Source organism: Hypanus sabinus, chromosome 6, assembly GCF_030144855.1.
Source record: "Hypanus sabinus isolate sHypSab1 chromosome 6, sHypSab1.hap1, whole genome shotgun sequence".
Lineage (NCBI taxonomy): Eukaryota > Metazoa > Chordata > Chondrichthyes > Myliobatiformes > Dasyatidae > Hypanus > Hypanus sabinus.
In genome coordinates, this window is record NC_082711.1 from 97,275,491 (window position 1) to 97,298,934 (window position 23,444).

At 38.0% G+C, this 23,444-nt stretch overlaps 1 protein-coding gene and 1 non-coding gene across 8 annotated transcripts in view; both read right to left on the reverse strand.

Moving 5' to 3' along the window:
* crppa (CDP-L-ribitol pyrophosphorylase A) overlaps positions 1–23,444 on the reverse strand; it is a 316,111-nt gene that overhangs the window by 147,305 nt on the left and 145,362 nt on the right. The window lies entirely within an intron of this gene.
* On the reverse strand, positions 16,568–16,725 carry LOC132396234 (U1 spliceosomal RNA). Its single transcript, XR_009512924.1, has one exon. It is a non-coding gene; the product is annotated as a U1 spliceosomal RNA (small nuclear RNA).

The window sequence follows — 23,444 nt, forward strand, 5'->3', positions numbered from 1 at the left end:
TAGTAAAAATAATATTGGATTATGAGGAAATTGTGTTCCTGTAATTTGTTCCAGTAAAAGTCTTAAATTTGTCCAAAATGGTTGAATTTTAGAGCAAGACCATGTCGAATGTAAAAAAGTACCAGTTTCCTGGTTACATCGGAAACACTGATCCGATAAATTTGGATTAAATTTTTTTATTTTTTGTGGTATAATATATAATTGATGTAGAAAATTATACTGCACTAATCTTAACCGAACATTTATTGTATTTGTCATACTGTCAAGACATAGTCTTGACCAATTTGTTTCTTCAATTTTAATATTCAAATCACTTTCCCATTTTTGTCTTGACTTATGGACTCCTTGCTTAATTATCTGTCTTTGAATCAAATTATACATGCAAGATATAAATTTTTTGATATTTCCTTTTTGAATTAAAATTTCTATTTCATTAGATTTCGGCAATAACATTGTTTGACCTAATTTTTCTCTTAAATAAGCCCTTAATTGAAAGTAACAAAATAAAGTGTTGTTTGATATTTTATATTTATTCTTTAATTGTTCAAATGACATTAATATACCTCCTTCAAAACAATTCCCTATATATCTAATCCCATTTTGAATCCAATTATATAAAAGTTGATTGTCCATTGTAAAAGGAATAAGTCTATTTTGAATTAAAGATCTCTTTGCTAATAAAGATTTTTTTATCTCATCATCAACATTTATCTTATTCCATAAATCAATCAAATGTTTTAATATAGGAGATTCTTTCTTTTCCCGTATCCATTTAGATTCCCATTTATATATAAAATCTTCTGGTACATTTTCTCCTATTTTATCTAATTCTATTCTAATCCATGCCGGTTTATCTTTCTCGAAAAAAGATGCAATAAATCTAAGTTGATTTGCTTTATAATAATTCTTAAAATTTGGAAGTTGTAATCCTCCTAGATCAAATTTCCATGTCAATTTTTCCAACGATATTCTGGACATCTTACCTTTCCAGAGGAATTTCCTCAGATATTTATTTAACTCTTGAAAAAACTTCTGGGGTAATTGTATTGGTAATGATTGAAATAAATATTGTAATCTAGGGAATATATTCATTTTTATAGTATTTACTCTACCTACTAATGTTATTGGTAATGCCATCCATTTTTCAAGATCTTCCTGAATTTTTTTCAAAAGTGGTAAGTAATTTAATTTGTATAAGTTTTTTATATCATTATCAACTCTTATGCCTAAATATTTTATACCATTTGCTGGCCATCTAAATTGAGTTATTAATCGACATTGATTATAATCTCCTTTAGTAAGAGGCAAAATTTCACTTTTATCCCAATTTATTTTATAACCCGATATTTTCCCATATTCTTCTAGTCTATAAGATAATTTGCGTAGTGAATGTAATGGATCTGTTAAATAAATTAGAACATCATCAGCAAATAAGTTAATCTTGTATTCTTCCTGATTAACTCTGAAACCCTTAATATCTGGGTCCATTCTAATTAATTCAGCTAGTGGTTCTATTGCCAACACAAACAAAGCAGGTGATAGTGGGCAACCTTGCCGAGTTGATCTTGTTAACTGAAATGATGTTGAAATTTGACCATTTGTCACTAGTTTAGCTTTGGGATTAGTATTTAAGGTTTTAATCCATTTTATAAATGATGTTCCTAATCCATATTTTTCCAATACCTTAAATAAAAAATCCCATTCCAATCTATCAAATGCTTTCTCTGCATCTAAAGCAACCGCCACACTCATTTCCTCCCTCTTTTGTGCTAAATGGATTATACTAAATAACCGAGTTACATTATCTGCCGATTGTCTATTTTTGATAAATCCTGTTTGATCCATATGCACTAATTTTGGTAAGCATTTAGATAATCTATTAGATAAGATTTTTGCTATTATTTTATAATCAGTGTTTAATAAAGAAATAGGTCTATATGATGCTGGTTTTAAAAGGTCTCTGTCTTTTTTTGGCAATACTACTAAAATAGCTGTTGAAAAAGATTCTGGAAGTTTATGCGTTCTTTCCGCTTGATATATTAACTCCATAAAAGGAGGAATTAATAAATCTTTAAACTTTTTATAAAATTCAGGTGGAAAACCATCTTCTCCTGGAGATTTATTACTTTGAAGTGATCCCAAAGCTTCTTCAACTTCTTTCAATGTAAAAGACTTACCTAATCCCTTCTGTTCTTCTGTATTTAATTTTGGAAGAGTTATTTGTGATAAAAATTCTTCTATCTTAACATCGTCATTCTTTGATTCTGATTTATACAACTCAGAATAAAAATTCTTAAAAGCCTCATTAATTTCTAGAGGTTTATAAGTAATTTCATTCACTTTTGTTCGAATTGCATTTATTGTTTTAGAAATCTGATCTGTTTTTAACTGCCATGCAAGAACTTTATGTGATCTTTCACCTAATTCATAATATCTCTGTTTAGTTCTCATAATTGCTTTTTCTGTTCGATATGTCTGGAGTGTATTATATTTTAACTTCTTATTAATAAGTTGTCTTCGTTTTTCTTCTGTCATATTTCTTTGAGATTCTTTTTCTAATTTTATAATCTCCTTTTCCAATTGATCTATTTCTATCATATATTCCTTCTTAATTTTAGAAGTATAACTTATTATCTGACCTCTCAAATATGCTTTCATTGCTTCCCACAATATAAATTTATCATCAACTGAATGTAAGTTTGTATCTAAAAAGAACTGAATCTGTTTTTTCATAAAATCACAAAAATCTTGACGTTTTAGTAAAATTGAATTAAATCTCCATCTATAAATTGATTCCTCTTTATCTGTCATTATCATTGTCATTATTAAAGGAGAGTGATCAGACAATATTCTTGCTTTATATTCCATGTTTTTCACTCTATCTTGAATATTTGTTGATAACAGGAAAAAATCTATCCTTGAATATGTTTTATGTCTATTTGAATAAAATGAATAATCCCTTTCTTTTGGATTGATTCTTCTCCATATATCAATCAAATTTAGATCTTTCATCAATGATAGAGTTAATTTTGCTACTTTTGATTTTGTAATAGCCTTTGTTGATCTATCTAAAACTGGATCTAAACAAAAATTAAAATCTCCACCTATTAATATTTTATCATGTGCATTAGCCAAATTCAAAAAGACCTCCTGTATAAATTTTACATCATTTTCATTTGGTGCATAAATATTCATAAGAGTCCATAGTTCTGAAAAAATTTGACAATGTATAATTAAATATCTTCCTGCCGAATCAATTAATACATTTTGTATTTTAATTGGTAAATTTTTATTAACCAAAATTGCAACTCCTCTTGCCTTTGAGTTAAATGAAGCTGCAATAACATTTCCAACCCAGTCTCTTTTTAATTTCTGATGTTCTATATCCGTTAAATGAGTTTCTTGTAAGAAAGCTATATCTATTTTCATTTTTTTAATGTATGTTAAAATTCTTTTTCTTTTTATTGGTCCATTAAGCCCATTAACATTAAAACTTAAAAAATTCAATAAATTAGTCATTATTTTTATTTATGTTACTCCAATCTATAATAATACCTAATCTTTCAACTTTCATTATATCCTGGGAAATCTTTTTAGAAGTCTCCATGTTGCTATGTGTGTCCCCACCAATCATCTAGGCAAAAGAATAGAAGAAAAATAGAAAATAAAGAAAAAAACAAAATACCCCCCTACTAATGTTGTGAAAAAAAAGAAACACAACATTACCCCCCTCTATTGTACGGGTCATGGCAATCGCCATGATTACACACGTGAATCCCGTAGTAACCGATTCAAAGCTCCCCAGCCCCCCCGCAACATGAAAAATATATATATATAAAAAAAACATACTATTCTCAATTAATATTTCTAAAATATTACTTTTCTCCCTTATATCGTCCTTAAATGTCCATCAGTTCCATTTACTTTCTCTGTCTTCGTCTTTAACCATTACATTTAGAAATCTCCGCTTTTAATCAACGAATAGATGGAAGTCTTTGTGCAAACACCTCCGCATCTTGATAATCAGAAAAAATCTTTTTCCTTCCTCCAAAAAAATTATCAGTGTTGCTGGGTGACACATTGAAAACTTATAACCTTTTTCCCACAAAACCTTTTTAGCTGGGTTAAATTCTTTCTTTCTCTTCAAAAGGTTATAACTTATATCAGGATAAAAAAGAACTGGTTTCTCAGCTATCATCAACGGACCTTTTCTTCTTTTAGCACCCTGGGCAGCTGCCCTCAAAATCTTTTCTTTATCCTGGTATCTTAAACATCTTATCAAAATTGATCGCGGATTTTGATCATCTTGAGATCTTGGTCTTAAAGCTCTGTGCACCCTTTCAATCTCAATTAAAGCTTCTTCTCCCATTTCCAATTTTTCAGGAATCCATTTTTGAAAAAAATTTATTGGGTCTTCTCCTTCGGTACCTTCTTTAAGTCCAACAATTTTAATATTGTAGCGTCTACTAAAATTTTCAAGTTTATCAATTTTTCCCACGAGTTGTTTTCTTTCTGATGTCCAGGCGTCATTATCATCTTCCATCCTCTTCATTCTTCCCTCCATTTCTTCCATTCTGACGTCCAAATCTATAATTTTCTTTTCCATTTTTTCCTGTTTCTTTGTCATTTTATCAAACATAGCCTCCATATTTGTTATTTTTTCTGTAATTACTTTTTGGTTACTTTTAATTACTTTTAATGCATTTAATTTATGCATTATTTGCCTCAAAGTCTTTTTTGTACTTTCAGAGGAACTTTCGTCTTCTCCATCTTCATCTGATTTTTCCAGAGAGTCCGTCTCTCTCTCAGACTCACTTTCACTGTCGGTTTCAGTCGTTGCTGGGATTTGTAGTTCTGGTTGTTCTCTTTTGCGCATGCTCGTTCCTTTACGCTTGCGCAGTTCTCGTTGATCTTTCCCTTTAGAAATGGCCGATGCTGCCGCAGTCTCCTTTTCTGTTTCACCGGTGGTGTGTTGTACCTGAGTCCGCGGTTCTTCGGAAGAAGTAGGCCTTGATTCTGTTCCAACTTGAGCGGTCTTCGCGGTAGCAGTTTTCTTCGTCCTCTGTTTATGAGGCATAGCTCAAAACAATCCGGAATAGTTTATAAGTAACCTTAAAAAAGTATTAATTAACTTTTCTTCATTTAGACATTAATTTATTAACTTTTTTACGGGAGGGCTGGGTTCCAGCGTCTCGATCCTACGTCATCACGTGACGTCCTCCCGATTATCACACTTGATTGGTCCTATTCTCTCACGTCTTATCTTCTTGCTCTTCACTTACTTGTAGAATACCTTGGGGTTTTCCTTAATCCTGTCCGCCAAGGCCTTCTCATGGCCCCTTCTGACTCCCCAAATTTCATTATTAAGCTCCTTTCTGCTAGCCTTATAAACTTCTAGATTCATATCATTACCCAGTTTTTTGAACCTTTCGTAAGCTCTGCTTTTCTTCTTGACTAGATTTACAACAGCCTTTGTGCACCATGGATTTTGTACCCTACCATCCTTTCCATGTCTCACTGGAATGTACCTACTCAGAACCCCATGCAAATACCCCCTGAACATTTGCTACATTTCTTCAGTACATTTCCCTGAGAACATTTGTTTCCAATTTATGCTTCCAAGTTCCTGCCTGATAGCCTCATAGTTCTCCTTACTCCAATTAAACGTTTCCTTAACTTGTCTGTTCCTATCCCTCTCCAATGCTTTTGTAAAGGAGATAGAATTGTGATCACTATCTCCAAAATGCTCTCCCACTGAGAGACCTGACACCTGACCAGGTTCACTTCCCAATACCAAATCAAGTACAGCCTCTCCTCTTGTAGGCTTATCTACATACTGTGTCAAGAAATCTTCCTGAGCACACCGAACAAACTCCACCCCATCTAAAACCCTCACTCTAAGGAGATGCCAACCAATATATGGGAAATTATTATCTCCCACCACACTTATTATTACTCCTTTCCAGAATCTGTCTCCCTATCTGATCCTCAATGTCCCTTTTACTATTGGGTGGACTATAAAAAACACCCAGTAGAGTTATTGACCCCTTCCTATTCCTAACTTCCACCCACAGAGACTTCACAGACAACCCCTCCATGACTTCCTCCTTTTCTGCAGCCGTGACACTATCTCTGATCAGCAGTGCCACACGCACACCTCTTTTGCCTCCCTCCCTATCCTTTCTGAAATATCTAAAGCTTGCCACTTGAAGTAGTCATTCCTGCCCCTGCACCATCCAAGTCTCTGTAATGGCTACAACATCATAGCTCCAAGTGCTGATCCACACTTTAAGCTGATCTGCTTTATTCATGATGCTCCTCGTGTTAAAATAGACACATCTCAAACCATCAGACTGACAGCGTCCCTTCTCTATCACCTGCCTATGCACTGTCTCCAAACTTTCTCTATTTGTGAGCCAACCTCCCTTTCCTCTGTCACTTCAGTTCGGTTCCCATCCCCCAGCAATTCTTGTTTAAACTCTCCCTGGTAGCCTTAGTAAACCTCCCCGCCAGGATATTGGTCCCTGTTGGATTCATGTGCAACCTGTCCTTTTTGTACAGGTCACACCTGCCCCAAAAGAAGTCCCAATGATCCAGAAATCTGAATCCCTGCCCTCTGCTCCAATCCCTCGGCCACACATTTATCCTCCACCTCATTCTATTCCTATATTCACTGTCATGTGGCACAGGCAATAATCCTGAGATTACTACCTTTGAGGTCCTGCTTCTCAACTTCTTTCTTAGTTCCCTGTAGTCTGTTTTCAGGACCTCCTCCCTTTTCCTACCCACGTCATTGGTACCAATATGTACCACAGCCTCTGGCTGTTCGCCTTCCGACTTCAAGATATCGTGGACACGATCAGAAACATCCCGGACCCTGGCACCTGGGAGGAAAACTACCATCCGAGTTTCTGTCCTGTTTCCAAAGAATCACCTGTCTGACCCCCTAACTATAGAGTCCCCTATCACTGCTGCCATCCTCTTCCTTTCCCTACCCTTCTGAGCCACAGGGCCAAACTCTGTGCCAGAGCCATGGCCACTGCTGCTTCCCCCAGGTAGGCCGTCTCTCTCAACAGTACTCAAACAGGAGTACTTATTGTCAAGGGGGACAGCCACAGGGGTACTCTCTAGTACCGGACTCTTGCCCTTCCCTCGCCTGACTGTGACTCAGCTGTCCGTCTCCTGTGGCCCTGGTGTGACCACTTGCCTATAACTCCTCTCTATCACCTCTTCCATATCTACAGAAATTTGCTTTTAATGACATTCTGAATCTCCTGAAGCTTTTAATGAAGTAGAGCTGCCAGTGTGCCTTCTCACCTATTTGAAGCTGTTCACCCTTTCCTCAATGAGGACTGGTGTTTTTATCGACCAGCATTCACAAGGCCAAATGGAGTTAGGAAAAAGCTCCATGAAACTGAGGAACAATAAGGAAGTTGGCCAAAGAACTTGTTGAACAATTGAAAAAAAGGGGAGAAGGAGGTCAATGTATTCATGAACTCTCGTGGTGAGTTGGAGTTAGTTACAACACTGTGGAGGGAATCAGTCAGATTAGGTGATGAACACTGCAGAATGAGGAGAAGTAGCAACAGGATGTTTAAGAACTACAGAGATAAAGGACAGCAGTCTTCAAATCCAACACAGCACAAAGACTGAAGCACATTTTTACCTCAGGAACAGAAAATGATATTGGAAAGTAAAAAATATCTTCTAAACAGAAGACAGCCAATAAGTAACAATCCCTAAAGTAGAACAGATAAAATACATAACAAAAAAAACTATCAAACCTAGAACAAAATTGTATAAACAAACTAGATTGTGCAGATGCTGGAAATCCAGAACAACACACACTAACTGCTGGAGGAACTCAGCAGGTCATGTAGCATCTATGGAAATGAATAAAAAGTAAATGTTTCAGGCAGAGACACTTCACCTTCCCTTGCCCTGGTGCCCCGCTTCTTTCCTTCCTCCTAAAGTCCACTATCCTCTCCTATCAGATTCTTACTTCTCCAGTACTTTAGCTTTCCCACCCACCTGACTTCACCTATCACCCTCCAGCTGATCCTCCTTCCCTCCACCCACCATCTTCCCCCTTCCTTTCCAGTCCTGATAAAGGGCGTCAGCCCAAAACGTTGACTGTTTACTCATTTCCATAGATGCTGCCTGTCCTGCTCTGTTCCTCCAGGATTTTGAGGGTATTGCACAAAATCATATATATGTTGATATTTACAACATGAGGACATTTCATTTCACCTGTATGTTCCTGTACAAAAGGTGGCATCACCACAGCATGTGTGTTTGGAAGTACTGATTACTTAGATATTCTAATGGATTGCAGGCATTTCAGTTCTACACAGTTATGGTTTGAACAAAAATATATTCACCTTTATAACAAAATCTTAGAGGATAATATGTAAAAGATATGTTGACAGTACCACATGACTATGAGTCAAGCATATTAATTTCTGCAACAGAACATAATATTTAAGAAATGAATTTTAAAATGTCATTAGGATGTTTTTGTGGCTGTACCAAATTGTGTTTATGAGCAATATGTAATTGAATACAAGAGACTCTCTCAGCAGCCATAGCCAAATTAGAATATTGCTTGGAATGCTGTTTTGGAAAAAACTGTGACTTCATTTGCAATAGTTTGCAGCATTATGCCAATAGTTTTCCACATTTTCATATATTGGACTAAAGCTGTATAAACAATCCAATGCAGTCAAACTAGTTGTGTGTAATAATAAATACGAGAGATTCTGCAGATCCTTGATATCCATAGCAACACACACAAAATGCTGGAGGAACTCACTGAGTCAGGCAGCCTCTATGGAAATGAATAAACAGTCCAAGTTTGATGCTGACACCCTTCATCATGACTAAAAGGGGGGGGAAAATACCAGAATAGGAAGGTGGGGGGGGGGGGCAGAACAAGCTGGAAGGTGATAGGTGAAGCTAGGTGGGTAAAAGAGATGGAATGAAGTAAGAAGCTGGGAGCAAATAAGTTGAAAAGGCAAATGGCTGGAGAAGAAGGAAGCTGATAGGAGAGTAGAGTGAATCATGAGAGAAAGGGAAGGAGGAGAGGCACTGAGGAAGATGATAGGCAGGTGAGAAGAGATAAGAGGCCAGTATGGGGAAATGAAGAAGAGGGAAAAATTACTGGAAGCTGGAGATCTCAGTGTTCCTGCCATCAGATTGGAGATACCGAGATGGAATATGAGGTGTGCTCCTTCAACCTGAGAGTGGCCTCATCTTGGCAGATGAGGAGGCCATGGATCAAGATGTCAGAAGGGGAATGGGGAAAGGAGATGAAATGGTTGACCACCGGGAGGTTCTGCTTTTTGCAGATGGAGCTGAGGTGCTCACTAAAGCAGTCCCATGATCCACGTTGGTTCTCACCAATGCAGAGCAGGTGAGATCTGGAGCACAGGATACAGTAGACAACCCCAACAGACTTGCAGATCAAGTGTTGCCTCAAATGGAAGGACTGTCTGGGACCCTGAATGAAGGTGATTGGAGGAGATGAATGGGCAGGAGTAGCATTTCTGCTGCTTACAGGAGTAAGTACCAGGAAGGAGATTAGTGAGAAGGGGCAAATGGGCAAGGAAATCATGAAGAAAGCGATCCTTGCAGAAAGTAGAAAGTGGGGAGAGGTAAAAATGTGTTTTGAGGATGGTGAAAGTTACAAAGAATGATGTGTTGGATGCAGAGACTCATGGGGCGATAGGTGAGACAAGTGGAACACAATCCCTGTTAAAGCGGTGGGAAGATGGAATGAATGCAGAGGACTGGGAGATGGAGAAGATGCAGGTGAGAACACCATCAATGATGGAGGAAGGGAAACCCTGTTCATTGAAGAATGAAGACATCTTTGATATCCTGGAAAGGAAAGCCTTATCCTGGGAACAGGTGCCGCAGAGGTGAAGTCCATAATGCAAATAAAACATCTTGGCAGAGAAATTCATAGGTGTAATTTTCCAGCAGTTGCAATTTTCCTAATGTATTTTTAAAACTAATTGAAAAAAATTGCAAGATTCACTTGTACTATTTCAAAGCAGCAGTAGTTGCTCCTTCATGTAGCACTACTCTGTTTCAGAGAGCAAATAGTAGAGACCAAATTTCCCACTTCAGTTAATGGGTTGCAACACAACTCAGTCGCAAGATACCTTCATCAATATTGGAAAGGAAAAAGTCCACACTATGGGAATGGGAGGGTGGTAGCAGCATCCTTCTCAACAGGGGTGGAGTCAGTGTTGGTATAGCCAATTTCCTTGTGCCAAATGAACTTGTAAGAAGTTTTCAGGCAGATGATTTCAACAGTTTGATTATCCTGTAACAGCACCAATATTTTTTGGAATCAAAATGCAGGCAAGTGAAATTGAAAATAACATTGAAGACGTCAGAACAATTGATGACCTCAGAGGGACATCAGGACTGCTGTGGAAACATGGCTCAGTCCTGCCATTTAGAATGCAGCGTTGCAGCCTTGATAGCTTCACCATTCTCTGCAAAGACAGGTCAGTTGAATCTTTTAAAGATATAGGAGAGGGAGAATGTTTCATGATTAAGTTATCATTGTGCATAGACATGATGGTTCTTTCTCAGTCCTGCACACACAACTAGAGCATCTAGGGGTCAAGTGCCGTCTATTTTATATGTCAAAGGAGTTTTCCACCATCATCCAGGTAGAGGTGTATATTCCACCTCAGGCCACCATTAGGCAGGCACTGGAGGAGCTGAGCACTGTGATCAGCAGTTACGGCAGAGCACACCCTGATCCCTCCCCTATCATTACAGAGTATTTCAACCAGGCCAGCTTGAAGAAGTCCCTGAACAACTACCAGCAACACATCACCAGTGGAACCAGAGGTGCTAATATACTTACCACTGTCACATCACCATCAAGAATGCTTATCGTGCCATCCCAAGCCCACACTTTGGAAAGTCCGATCACTTGGCTATACTGCTACTCCCAGCATATAGGTAGAGTCTAAAGACAGCAACATCAGTGGTGAGGACCAAGAAGGTATGGTCAAGAGAGGCAGAGGAACACTTACAGGACTGCTTTGAGTCATTTGGCAGGACAATATTCAGGGATTCATCTTCGAATCTGAAAGAATATACCACAGTTCTCACCAACTTCATCAAGATATGTATGGATGAGACATACCAGACATACCAAAACAAAGATCGATGAAGCAGAAGATTCGTAGTGTCCTGGATAAGAGCTAGATCTGTGGCATTTAAGACTGGTGATCCAGAACTATACAAGAAGTCCAGGTACGACCCATGGAAAAATGAAAAAGCAACTCAATTGAATTTGGAGATGGAATTGGATGCACATCAGCTCAGGCAGGGTTTGTTGGCCAATTCTTCCAACAAGGCAGAACTGAACATCAAGAATGGCTTTGATGCTTCACTCCCAGATGAGCTAAGTGTCTTTTGCGCACCCTTTGAAAGAAAGAATAAAAGTACACCTGTGCGAATTCCTGCAGTATCTGGTGGCACTGTGACCTCTGTCTCGGAGGGTGATGTCAGATCATCTTTCATAAGGGTGAACTCTCTCGAGCCATTAGTGCCTGATGGTGTACCTGGTAGGACACTAAAATTTATGCCAACCAGCTGGCAGGAGAGTTCAAGGACATCTTCAATCTCTTAGAGTTGCAGCTGAATATTCAAAATGGCGACAATCATACCTGTGCCCAAGGAGAACAGGCTGAGTTGTCAATGATTATTGCCCAGTTGCACACACATCCACTGTGATGAAGTGCTTTGAGAGGTTGCTCATGGCCAGAATCATCCCCTGACTAAGCAAGGACATGAATTCACAACATTTTGCCTATTAACACAATAGGTCTACCATGGATGCAATCTCACTGGCTCTCCACTCAGCCTTGGCTTACTGGACAACAGTAATATGTACATCAGGCTGTTGTTTATTAATTACAGCTCAGGGTTCAACAACATCCTACTCTCATTACTATTCAGCAAGCTCTAAAACCTGGGTGTCTATACCTCCCTCCGCAACTGGATCCTTGACTTCCTCATCTGGAGACCACAGTCAATGCACATTTCCTTCTCACTGACAATCAAGGATATCTGCTTAGCTCACTGCTCCACTCTCTCTACACGCGTGACTGTGTGGCTTAACGCAGCTCAAAAGCCAGCTTTTGTTGGCCATACCTCAGATGGTGATGAGGATGTACCATCCTCATACCTCAGATGGTGATGAGGGTGATGAGATAGATGAGCTAATTGAGTGTTGTCACAACAACAACCTTGCACTAAATGTCAATAAAACAAAAGAAATGATTGTGGACTTCAGGAAGGGGAAGTCAAGGGAACACACGCCTGACCTCATTGAGGGATCAACAGTGGAAAGAGTGAGCAGCTTAGAGTTCCTGGGTATCAGCATCTCTGAGGGTCTATTTTGGACCCAACATACGATGCAATTACCATTAATATAATGAAAATCTAATGTGTGCAGGGGAACAAAATTATTACAATAGCATCAGGACAATACGTGAATCTGCTCTGTGATCAATAGACACTTTATCACAATTCTTTAAAAATTTAATGCCATGCCTCTTCATAAACTTCTACAACCAGCTTGCTAAATATTCACAATTACCAACTTTCAGTCCGTCGTGATAGATCTTTGTTTCATGATCGGCATACCGATAAGCAACTCTGACACTGACAAATCCATTCTTTCAATACATGTATCAAGATCTTAATTTTTCACTTTATGCAGTGTTTTTCTATTTTTCATTAAATTCTGTTCATTATATATTTGAGGTCACTTCTCAGAACCGTCTGGTGTGCATTCCTTCCCAGCGCCTTGTGGAATTTTCCATTTGTGACATCATGTCAGCACTCAAAATACTTTTGGATAAGGGGTGCTCAACCTGGTACTTCCAAATATGGGTATTTAATTTTGCCTGAGCAGTTCAGAAATTCCAGCAATTTTTGTTTGTTTTTCAAATTTTTTAGCATCCACATATATTTTTGATAGCCTTATTAAATAATGCTGCTCTTTGCATCTCAAAAAGAAGCAAAGCCTGAAGCGTGTACAAATTCAGCAAGAACATGTTGCACTGTAACACGCAAAAAGTGCTGGAGGAACTCAGCAGGTCAGGCAGTATCTATGGAAATGAATAAACAGTCAATGTATCGGGCTGAAACCCTTCTTCAGGACTGGAAAGGAAGGGGGAAGATGCCAGAATAAAAAAGGTGGGGGGAGGGGAAGGAGGCTAGCTAGAAGGTGATAGATGAAGCCAGGCGGTGGCTGGAGAAGAAGGTATCTGAAGAGAGAGGAGAGTGGGCCTTACACTGTGCACCTCAGCCGTAGTTCATTGGTATCTGTAGCTGTTAAACTGACAATGTCAAGTTACTCTAGGCTGAAACAACTCTGCATCACAGCAGCGTGTATACAGTACATGCTCTCTATTCCACAAATCCTGAGTAAGTCCCTTATTCCCATCTCAACAGAAGAAGAAAGTTAAAACTTTCCTAGGATTGTGGTCCTTCCTATGACTTATTAAGCCACTGACTGCATTCAGGGTACTACAAACAAATTTTGCAATACATTGCAACTGAAAGGGCTTCCTCAACCTGAATGCCCAGCTTATGGACAATTATATCAATGCAACAGAGAATTTAATGCCAGTAACCTGCCAGAATGATGCATGATTGCCTTCTTTCTCTGGCATTCAGTAACATCAGCTGCATCTGAGAAACCCCAATAAATGAAAGGAAGAGTACTGGACTTCTCTACCTCCTCCTTCTTCCTTTCCACAAACATGAACATGGTTAGTTGGCATATATATATATAAGACTTGCTTTTAAATAAATTATTTAATTCACTGATAAGCTTCTGCCAAACCAATGCATGCTGTGCAGAAGCTTATTAATTAAAAAAAACATCAATTTAGCATTCTTTCCATTTCTGTGAGGAAATTGCCTAAAAGTAAACATCAGGATTCTGTGGAATAAGAAGCAAAAACCCACATACGTCACCCTTGCAGCACTTTAAGCTACTGACAAGACTGAAATTTAACAAGTAAGGCTCAAACCCCAGAAATCAACTTAAACAGCAGCACCATGAAGCAGTATGAAAATCATACATTTTCAAAATGGCTCATCCATCAACAGCACTGGTTGCTTTAGTTTGGAAGCAATAGATCAGTTGACAAAAAAAAACTTCTGAGCCGATTATTTTCATCTCAGATCCATTAAGTGTAGTATAGATACAATATTATTAAATTTTGAACACTAAAAACTACATATTACAAAGTAGCTACCTTTCTCACACATAAAATTAAACTGATCCCTTGAACAAGTAAAGATATCAAATATATCTGAACGTTAAAAATGAAACTTTATATCTCCCTTTTAAAGTAGTCCATAATCAATTTACTTATCTTGGAATTACAGTCACAAAGAAGTTTAAAGATCTCTTTCGTGAAAACTTTGCCAATCTTCCATATACTATAAAACAGAGTCTGGTACAATGGTCACCTCTATCTATGTCTTTGGTAGGTCGTATTAATGTTGTTAAAATGTATGTTCTCCCCAAATTTTTATACCTATTTCAATCTATCCCAATTTTTATTCCTAAATCTTTTTTTGATTCCTTAGACTCTACTATTTTGTCATATCTGTGGAAGAATAAGCACTCTAGAATTAATAAAATCCATTTCCAAAAATCTAAAAAAGAGGGTGGCATGGCTTTACCTAACTTTCGTTTATATTATTGGGCAGCTAATATACGTTGTGCTACCTTTTGGTCTTTCTTCCATGGCCAACCCGAATGCCCTAATTGGGTGGCAATGGAGTTGAGCTTCTCTAAAGAATTATCTATCTCTGCACTTCTTGGCTCTGCACTCCCTAGTAGTCTGTCCAGATTAATAGCTAATCCTCTTGTTAGACACACTTTGCGTATATGGGCTCAGTTTAGGAAATGCTATGGTTTCCATGGTTTTTCCGTTTCCAGCCCTGTCGTACATTATCACCTTTTTTTACCTACTACGTACGATTCTGCATTCCATGTTTGGTATAGGAAGGGCATTAGACATTTTGAAGATCTTTTCATTGATAATCGCTTCACTTCTTTTCAGCAGCTCTCTGTTAAGTTCAATCTGCCCAATGCTCATTTTTTTAGATATCTCCAAATTAGACACTTTATTGCTCCTCTAATTCCTAACTTTCCTGAAATGCCTGCGAAAAGTGCTACGGACTTATTTCTTTCCATTAATCCACTAGGTAAAGGTTTAATATCAATTATTCAAGATAAATTAGCAGCCTTACAATGGGCCCCTGTGGATAAAATTAAAATGGCATTGGAGCAGGATTTAAATACCTCCTTATCTGATGAAAGTTGGGACTCGATTCTCAAATTGGTTAACTCAATCTCTCTTTGTGCTCGCCATTGCCTTTTACAGTTTAAGATTGTTCATAGAGCCCATATGTCTAAATCTAAACTATCTCGATTCTACCCTAACATTAGTCCCCTTTGTGATAAATGCAAGAGGGGCGAGGCCTCTCTCATTCATATGTACTGGTTCTGTCCTAGCTTGGAGAAATTTTGGAAAGATGTCTTCACTACGTTATCGTACATTCTGAATCAGCACCTAGAACCAAATCCCTTCATTGCTTTGTTCGGTTTCTGGGGCGAGACAGATTTACGTCTGAGTCCGACCAAATGCCGAATATTATCCTTTGCCTTTCTCCTGGCTAGACGCTTGATTCTTCTTAGATGGAGAGATGTTGCCCCGCCCACTCATGCTCAATGGCTTAACGACATTATGGCCTGCTTGGACCTCGAAAAAATTCATTATTCAGTTCTTAATTCAGATCTAAAGTTCCATAAGGTCTGGGGATCTTTTATCGAGTACTTTCATAACCTTCCTCTTGACTAGGGTTTTTTTCCTTTCGGTCCCTTGCTTTCAGCTCCCTTTTTTTCTCTGGTAGTAGGCATTATTATCCTCTGTTGCTAAGTGTATTCACAGTCTGGGAGTTTGATTGTCCTGATTTATATTCTCTATATTGTGTTGTGGTTGGTCTGGAGTTTTTTTTTGTGTGTGGTGGGGCTTGCGGAGGATACTAAGTTTACTTGTCTTCAATTTAGGTGCTTTTTTTAAAAATTCTCTTTCTTTGTATCATATTGTCATTGTATGCTTAATTTTGCACTGTATTAAAGTTCCTCATTTTGATTTGGGTTTTTTTAATTTGTAAAATGTATAAAAAAACTAATAAAAAAATTTTTAAAAATGAAACTTTATGACAAACCTTCCTGTAAATGAAGTAATTGATTGTCCTGTAGGGGAACTGGAAAACAAGTTACATTGCACAAGATTTCTCTTTTTTTTGGTAAAATTCATGAGACACAAATGAAATTAATACAACTGATTCTGGGAGCTCGGACTTTATAGATAGAGAATCATAGAAATCTACAGCACATTATAGGCCCATGGGCTCACAATGTTGTGCCAACCATGTAACCTACTCTAGAAACTGCCTAGAATTACCCCACCGCATAGGTCTCCATTTTTCTAAGTGAATATTTTCTGAGAACGAAGGCAGTCCCCACACAACAAATTATGCAGTCCAATATCCCACATCGGAGGATACCGCAGGCGCCAGCTCACCCGAAGTGCAATGGAATAGTCTCGTCCTGGAATCTTGGCCCTCCTGATCACCGATGGTTACCTGCCAGTTAAGGAGATCTTCATTCTCCTGTCTCTTTTCCGGTATCTGATGTAGCTTTCAAGTCCAATTCATACTGATTCTCAGTCATTCCTGATTCTTTCACAATTCTTTAATCTCATTGATTAAGGATGACTCTCTTACCTTTAATGGCAGTATCATCTGTAATGCTATTATACTTCCGCTGCAGACTGCATTCCAATCAGTTTACAAGGTAAAAGAATTGCATGCAAAAGTGGCAGGAAATAACTCAAGTCAAGTCAAGTCAAGTCACTTTTAATTGTTGTTTCGACCATAACTGCTGGTATAGCACACAGTAAAAATGAGACAACGTTTTTCAGGACCATGGTGTTACATGAAACAGTACAAAAACTCGACTGAACTACATAAAACACAACACAGAAAAAACTACACTAGACTACAGACCTACCCAGAACTGCATAAAGTGCACAAAACAGTGCAGGCATTACAGTAAATAATAAACAAGACAGTAGGGCAGTAAGTTGGTGTCAGTCCAGGCTCTGGGTATTAAGGAGCCTGATAGCTTGGGGAAAGAAACTGTTACATAGTCTGGTTGTGAGAGCCCAAATGCTTCGGTGCCTTTTCCCAGATGGCAGGAGGGAGAAGTAATCTGTGGAGATGCTATATTCCACCATATTCACACCTAATAATTGTTGGTATTATTATTAACAAAAATCTGTGAATTTTAAGAGTTCACTTACTTCAATATTGGCAGAAGGCAAAGCACTATTATTGACTATTACAGTGTAAATTTGTTGCCTATAGCATTTCTATCAATCAAGCTTTGACCAAATGAGTTGAGTCTTCACAATAAAACATTTGTTCTTTCATAAGTTTCCATATGGTTTATATTTTTCTGTGTTGAAAGCTTGTCTCTAAAGCCTAAAGACATATTTTATGAGAATATACTGATTGGCATGATGAGAGCTAAATGGTTCCTATTTTCATGTAGTGGCATGTTCCAAATATTTTAAACTGGTGCAAGCAGTGCACAATTTTGTAGGATTGTCTTCTACTCATAGCTTTAGACGCAAATTCAGATAACCACAGAATATACAGCAAATGATATGAGGGTGAACTTTAGAAAGATTTTAACTATTAAAATACAGTGACAGAGCAGCACACACACAAAATGCTAGACTCCCAACCTGGGGTCCACGTACCACTTGCTTAGTGGTATTGGTTCATTGAATTAAAAAGATTGGTAATCCCTGCACTAGAGGAATTCTGCTGAGTTCTTCCAGCATTTTATTTGTGTTGTCATAAATTTCCAGCATCTGTAGAATTTCTTGTTTATGAATCACAGTGCCAGGCCTGACTTGTCTTGGAGCCAGAAGATCAGGACCTCAGTTGAAAGATTCTCCTTCATACGAAATGTAAAGCTGCAGCCATATCTGCCCTTTCAGGTAGTTAAAATATCTTACGTTGCACTATTTGAAGAGTACTAGTCTCAAATGTACTATGTTTAACATACAACCTGCAGAACTACTTCCATTATCTAATCATTGATTCCATTCCCTTTGCAGAATTGTATTATGATAGTTCCAGCACTACAACCATAACCATATCTTAACTAAAAGTGCATAAAATACCAAGAAAAGATTTTGGGAAAGGCACAATATAATTCTATCTTCATCTTTTAAAGCAAAATGTCAAAGATAGTTCCTTGAGCTCTTGCTGCTGCTTTAGTCTTTGGTTCAAATTAGGGGAATCCAGGAAGGGAAACCCCAGCAGCATTTTGTCTGTTGCATATGCAGTAAATATACAGAACATATAGAGTTTGAAGACTGTTATTACATCATAGTGATAGAGCATAGAAATAGGCCCTTCACCCACCATACCCTTGCACCTTATCGCACATCTAGACTGATCCCATTTATCACTCTGGAATCACCCTAAATATAAAAAACATTTCTACAGCCTTCTATGCCTTCTCTATGTAAGAATCTGTCTAAATGCTACTTATCCATACCAATTACTTTGCTTTCATCACATCCTCTGGCAACAAGCTCCATATATCAAGCACTCTGTGTAAAAACTTACCAGTCAGATCTCCTTTTGAACTCCTTCCTCTCATCTTATACATAAGCCTTCCGTTTTTTAAATAACGCCTTGCTTCAATGCCCTTTGTTCAATTCACAATTTTAAAGTTTTTAAGTTTGTAGTTTGACTTGTGGAATGGTAAAAACTCTGCTTAAAGTGCGCAGTCTTGAAGATGCACAGTCCATTTGCACAGTGCAGATTCAACACATTTCAGGAAAGGACGACCGCTCATTGTAAAACTGCTACAAAAAGTGAGAGGTCCATACAAATCAAACCAAGTTTGTGATTGGGCTGGAGAAATGGAATTGGTACAAGACTAGCATGGAGACAACTTGACACAAATATTCCACTATCAGTGAATGGTAAGCTAAGACAGGAACTAACAAGCGAATGAATATAATTTCTAATTTAAGCTAAAGCTAGTGGCAGTAATGGTGCTAGTGAGGTTACAAGACTGTTGTTAAGATGCATATTGCCCTCAAAGGAAGGAAATCTGGCACATTAACCAGTCTGTTGTGTACACAATACAGACTTACAGTAATGTTGATGATTCTCAGCTGAAAAAAATAGTCTTATTTCACATCTTATTTCATGCTCAATCACAGGAGGCAACATCAAGTTCAGGGTCATACTCAGATATGCAGAATTGTGACACAAGAAATAATTCCCGTCCAGCCCCAAGGTTTTATGACAACCATAAGCAGAGTATCTGGAGCTAATTTTTAAAAATATAATTAATATTAATTTTTAAACAACTTAATGTTTACAGACCATTATACCATAAGTGATAGGAGGAAAATGGCCTATCAAGCCTGATCCATAATATCATCATGGCTGATCCATTTTCACTCTCAACCCCATTCTTCAGCCTTCTCCCCAAAACCTTTCACGCTTTGACTAACCATGAAAGCATCAACCTCCATAGTGCATACAGCTAGTGACCTGGCCACCACAGCCACCTGTGGCCACGGATTCCACAGATTCACAACCCTCCTCATCTCCATTCTAAATGGACATCCATTTTGAAACTGTGCCTTCTGTCCGAGACTCTCCCATGACCGGAAACATCCTTTCCATATCCACTCTGTCTATGCCTTTCAACATTCGATTGCTATCCATGAGATACCCCCTCATTCTTATAAATAGGCCCAGTGCCATCAAACTCTCCTCATATGATAAACCTTTCACTCCTGGAATCATTTCCAGGAACCTCCTCTGAACAATCTCCAATGACAGCACATCCTTTCTTAGATAGGGGGCCCAAGACTTCTCACAATACAGGACTCTAAGTGAGGCCTCACCAGTGCCTTATAAAGTCTCAGCATTCCATCCTTGTTTTATATTCTAGTCCTCTTGAGTGAATTTGCCTTCCTCACCACTGACTCAACCTGCAAGATAACCCTCAGGGAACCCTGAACAAGGACTCCCAAGACTCTTTGCACATTGCGTCATTGAATTATGTTCCTGTTGAGGAAATAGTCTATAATTTTGTTCCTTCTCCCAAAGTGCATGACCATACAGTTTCCGGCACTGTATTGCATCTGCCACATCTTTGCCCATCCTGCTAATCTGTCTAAGTCGTCCTACAGCCTCCCTGCTTCCTCAACACTAGCTGCACCTCCACCTATCTTTGTGTTGGCCACAAAGCCATCATTTTCTTCATCCAAATCATTGACATACAACATGAAAAGAAGTCGTCCCAACACCGACCCCTGCATAACACCACTAGTCACTGGCAGCCAACCATAAAGGGCTCTCTTTGCCTTCTGCCAATCTTCCAATCTTCTAACCATGCTACTATCTTTGTTGTAATACCATCATCTCTTATTTTGTTAAGCAGTCTCATGTGTAGCACCTTGTCAGAGGCCTTCTGAAATTCCAAGTATATAACATCCACTGATTCTACTTCATCTATCCTGCTTGTTATTTCCTCAAAGAATTCTAACAGATTTGTCAGGAAAGATCTTCCCTGAAGAATACCATGCTGACTTTGGCCTATTTTATCATGTGCTTTCAAATACCCCGAAACCTCATCCTTAACGTTCCCTCCAATATCTTCCCCATCACTGAGGTGAGGTTCTGTCTCTTCTTAAAGAGTGGAGTGACATTTGCAATTTTCCAGACTTCCAGAACCTTGCCAGAATCTAATGATTCTTGAAAGATCATTACTAATCCCTCCAGTGAAAATTGATGCAAAATACTTAATTATTTCACCAGCCATTTTCTTGTCCCCGATTACTACCTTTCCATCATCATTTTCAAGTGGTCTGATTTCTACTCTTGCCTTTCTTTTACTCTTTAGTATTTGAAAAAAAAACTTTTGATATACACTTTAATATTATTAGATAGCTTACCTTCATATTTCATCTTTTCCCCCCTTATGGCTTTTTAGTTGCCTTCTGTTAGTTTTTAAAAGCTTCCTAATTCTCTAGCTTTCTACTATTTTTTGCTATAATATATCAGAATCAGGTTTAAATCACTGGCATATGTTGTGAAATTTATTGTTATGCGGCAGCAGTATATTGCATTACGTAATAAAAACTGTAAATCATAGTGAATACATATATATTAAAAGTTAAATAAGTTGTGCAAAAAGAGAGAATAAAAGTAGTACGATAGAGTTCAAGGATTCAATGTCCATTTAGAAATCTGATGACAGAGGGGAAGAGGCTGTTCCTGAATCGCTGAGTGTGTGCCTTCAGGCTCTTGTACTTCCTCTCCGATGGTAGGAATGAGAAGAGGGCATGTCCTGGGTGATAGGGGTCCTTAATGATGGATGCTGCCTTTCTGAGCCATTGCTCCTCACTCCTTGAGGATGTCATGAATGCTGGGGAGCCTACTGCCCATGATGGAGTGGACTAAGTTTACAACTTTCTGCAACTTATTTCGATCCTGTGAAGTGGCCCCCCTCCACACCAGACAGTGATACGGCCAGCTAGAATGCTCTCCACAGTACATCTGAGAAACCTGCGAGTGTCCTTGGTGACATACCATATCTCTTTAAACTCCTAATGAAACATAACTGCTGATTATTCCTTCTTTGTAACTGCATCAATATATTGGGCCCAAAATTGATCCTCAGAGATGTTAACATCTAAGAACTTGAAATTGCTCACCCTTTCCACTTCTGGTCCCTCTATGAAGACTGATGTGTGTTTCTGTAGGAATGATTGGGTTAAATGCTAAGCTGTAGTCGATAAATTGCAGCCTGACGTAAGTATTTGTATTAACTGGGTGATACACTGTCTTCTGCTTTTAAGCTGTTTTTGACTTCCTTTGTCAGCCACAGTTGTGTCACCCTGCCTTTAGAATACTACTTCTTTGAAATGTATCTATCCTGCACCTTCTGAACTGCTCACTGGAACTCTAGCCATTGCTGTTCTGCCATCATCCCTGCTTAAGATCCCCTTTCAATCAAATTTGGCCATCTCTTCTCTCATCCCACTATAATTCCCTTTGCTCCCCTGTAATAATGATTCATCTAACTTGAGATAAACGAGTCCCAAAAACACTTAATACCTAGTTCATCCCAATCCTTAAAGACTTTGTCAGTCATGGAAGGGATAAAAAAAATAATTAAGGAGAATGGGAGATGATTATGAAAAATTCACTGAACCAAAAAAATTTCTAAATTGAGACCAAATCCTTAAAGTTTGCTTAACAATTATGTTATCTGTTGTTTTATTTGCTGAAAAAGAAGAGTATGATCCATGAAGAGAGACAATAGAGGAATTTTTTACAGAATTAACTTCAAAGGAGACCCATAATGGGCAACCTTTACGATAAATATAACAGGACCAGAAAGTAATATTCCTTATATTGGCAGCCCAATAGTAAAACCTAAAATTGGGTAGGGCTAATCCACCCATCTCTTTATTTCTTTGTAGGTAAACTTTACTTAAACGAGCTTGTTTATTATTCCAAATACAAGATGTTAAAATTGAATCTAAAGAATCAAAGTAGGTCTTAGGAATAAAAATAGGTAAAGCCTGAAAAAGATATAAAAATTTAGGAAGAATTTTCATTTTAATTGAATTAATTCAGCCAATTAGGGATAAAGAAAGAGGAGACCATTTAGAAAGCGTTCTGTTTATCTCAGGATCTCTTTGCTTCATTTGACCAATTGTCAACTAAATTTGCACTCCCAAAAACGCATTTTTACAGATACCTTCAAATTAGAGATTTCTTATGTTTCCAATTAACTACTTTTCCTATAGGTCCTGATAAAAAATTACTGGACAATCTCTTAAATGTAAAACCTTGTGTTAATGGTTCTATTACTGGTATCTACAACTTGTTGATTGATTCTAGACAAGACTTTTTAGATAAAATAAAAAAAGCTTGGGTGGATGACCTAAATTGTCAGATTTCTGATGAAAGATGGAATAAAATTCTTAAACGGGTTAATAAATCATCTTTCTGTGCTCGTCATTCTCTTCTACAATTTAAAGTGGTTCATAGATCTTACATTTCTAAACAGAAGCTGTCCAGTTTTTATCTGAATGTTTCTCCACTTTGTAATAAATGCAACTCTGCTGATGCCTCTTTACTTCATATGTTTTGGTTTTGCCCTAAAATTGAAAAGTTTTGGTGGGATGTATTCCATACCATCTCACAACTTTTTAGGGTCCAATTTGACCCAAATCCCCTTACTGCCTTGTTTGGTATTATAA